Raw genomic sequence first — 3,295 nt, 5'->3', positions numbered from 1 at the left:
GCTTTACTCTGTCCTGCATGCTCAGTACCTTTCAAGTACTGACGCATACGTGCGCTACATCTTCTCGTGATGTAGGTTCAGGTTCTCAGCATCCAGATCACGCTTAGATCGATTCCTGATCTTCAGTTCAGCAGAAATCAGTTGGTGAGTCCTCATTCTTCGGGGACAATAGTCATTAGTTTCTTTTCAGTATTTTAGTCCTTTAGTTTCATTTTTGCTAGACTTAGCTGGGGCCTGTCCCAGCATTTCTAGTCAGTTTAGAGGCTTATTTCAGACATAGTTAGATTCAGCTTAGTGTTTTGAGTTTGATATTTCTTTTGTATGAAACTCTCTGATTTGATATATTCAGTTATAGTATATGGGTATTCTCCATCTTTTCAACTTTAATTATGAATTAGCTTCCGCATCAGTTTATTTTCTTTAGTATGCTCATGATCATGCCAGCAGGGTTAGCTTGGGATCACTTGTGGTCCTAGGTCCCGTGTCCGCGTCTTAGGGGTAGCTCGGGGCGTGACACAAGTGGATTTCTAAACCCTTGTTAAGTGTATGGAATTCATGTATTTCCTTGTAATATGTATTTAGGGTAATGAGGCTTGGTGATGGGTTGACTTGTCCACATTGATTAATTCTAATGATGAAAAAGGGATAATAAAAGGCAATGTCATCAATTGTTTGTGTGATGTGTTGAGAATTATTTGAAAGGCTTGTTGAATCATGGTTGATGTTGTATCCTGATTGTCTTGTTGTGAATTGTGCAATGTTATGAAAATGGTCATCTACTCATTATTTGTGTGAACATGTCATTTGCATTGTTGTGAGACATGGTTGTGACAAGTGTTATGTGCATTGAGAAAGAATAAGAAAATAAAGAGAATGTACCATTTCGAGGGACGTATCGCGCGCCACGATGAATACTATATTTTGAGGGACATATCGCGCGCCGCGACAGATACTATATTTTGAGGGACGTATCGCGCGCCACGATGATTACTATTATAGAAGGTCGTATCGCGCGCCGCGATGGATGCATGGACAGGTATGTCCCCCATGGGTCCTGGATTGAGAAACTGCGGGTGTGTATCATTAGGTCAGACATGCATCACTATACTTGACATTGTATTTCATTGCGTTGCACTCCTTTATTATTGGTGAACTTGATCTTGTGTGTTGCTGATCTTGTAAGTGCCTTTCTATGGAACTTGTGACTGATGAATATTGAGCTTGTTGTTGAAGATATGCAATTGTTAGAGTGTTGTTGTTGAGGATATGAAATTGTTAGAGTGTTGTGTTGAGCTATGTGCTTTGTAAATTGTGAATTGTTAGGTTGGGCTGATTTTATACAGATTGTACTTATGAAGGTTCGGTTGGGGTGTAAGGAGTACTTGTATTCTATCCCCTTAGCTAGTGTTTAGAGGTTTACTTGTTGAGTACTGTGTGGTTTGGTACTCACCCCTTGCTACTACATTTTTTTGTAGGTTACTAGCCCGGACCTTTATGATATATTCTTTTTTTTTCGGGGCTTCTTGGAGATTTTTGAGGTAGCTGTTTGTCAACTCAGTAGACTTTCTTACTCCTGTTTATAATCTTATTCTACTCTAGAAACAATGTCATATGAGACTTGTATTTTTCTTTTGATTCAATTATAATACTTTAGAGGCCTGTACACGTGACAACCAGATTTTTGGAGGTATTTTTGAGTTGATTATAAAAAATTTCGCATTTTATTGTAATGATTGAGTTTTAGGCTGACTTGTCTTGGTGAGATAAGACGAGTGCTATCACATTCATTTTTGGGTCGTGACAGGTTGTATCGTCATTTTACTCTTCTTACTATATACTAAATAAGGGAAGTCGTGCTCTGCACGGCCCAACATGTTCCATTGATAATATATTTTTTTTGTAAGAGCAACATCCATATTTTAGCGCAAAGTTTTGTTGATTTATCTACTTATATAGAGGTCATATAGTTACAAACACTACAATTCAAATATTTCCTCTAATGCAACCAAAATAGGCAAGAGACGATGCTTAAGAAGTTTATCACTTACACATGTTATCAATACATGTATTTGATTGGACATGTGCAATTGGGGCACACACCAAAATTTCACCTATTGAATTAAACAATGGCAAAAGATGTTTGTAGTACACATGGGAAATTTATTCAGTTCCTCCGGACTCTTCGAAAGATGATGTCACGACCCGAGCCTACACCCTGGACGTGGCCGGCACTCGAAGACCATTGCTGGTCCCCAAGCGAACCCTCATCCTGGCTAACTACAAGCGGAAAACTGATTCAAGCATACAAAGCTTAAAAACTGAAATAAAAGTTCATAAAACTTAAATACAAACTTTAAGTCCAAAGAAAACTCTGTATAATAAAATATATACAACTCGCCATAAAAAGGCAACTTTAGTCTTTAAAACATTTAATAAATAAATGATAAAGACTTCTCAATTGTACTGACTATCTATGAAGCCTCTAGCTGATAAAGATGAAAGTCGGGACAAGACCCACGACATCCTAACAACTGATATAACTAAAAGGTAAATGAAATCCTCCGAAAGCAAGGAGGCTCACCATAGCTAACTCGAACTCTCGGATGTATCAACGAAGCTCCTGTTGATGATCCTGAATATCCGTGTCTGCATCATGAGAAGATGCAGGCCAAATTGCTCAGTACGTGGAATGTACGAGCATGTAAAAGGAATTCTAAAACATAAACATAAGCTTGAAACTTGATAGAAATGAAACATACTCACCTCTTCTCAAACTTACTCAACTCAAGAAATACTCAAAGGTACTCAAAACTACTCAAACTTACTCAACTCAGAAGTACTCAATGATAAGATACTCAACTCCGAGATTAGATACTCAACTCAAGGATATGATATTCGACTCAAAAATATGATATTTGACTCTGGATACTCAACTCTGAAGATTCAACTAAATATGACTGAACTCATTTCAATATAAAGCAATTTAAAACAAGTGCAATATAAAGAAACAAATTGTTTAAAAACATGCTGTCAAATCTGTGTGTATGCAAGGATACAACATAACTCTGAAATGTATATAAAAATACAATAAACTGATGTATATAAAATTACAATAACTTCTGTGGGAGTTTATCTAACCGACAACTATCACATAAGAGCTATAGTGATGATACAGCGATCTACCTCACGCTGCCAGCGCATCCTATACCCGGCCAAAGGTATAGGACCTGAACTACTAACTGGATCCACTAGTCTATGCTAGAAAGCACTAAAGGAATCATCTAAAAAGTATGAC

This window comes from Solanum tuberosum, unplaced genomic scaffold (assembly GCF_000226075.1).
Source record: "Solanum tuberosum cultivar DM 1-3 516 R44 unplaced genomic scaffold, SolTub_3.0 scf00103, whole genome shotgun sequence".
Taxonomy (NCBI): domain Eukaryota; kingdom Viridiplantae; phylum Streptophyta; class Magnoliopsida; order Solanales; family Solanaceae; genus Solanum; species Solanum tuberosum.
This window is presented reverse-complemented; position numbering follows the sequence as displayed.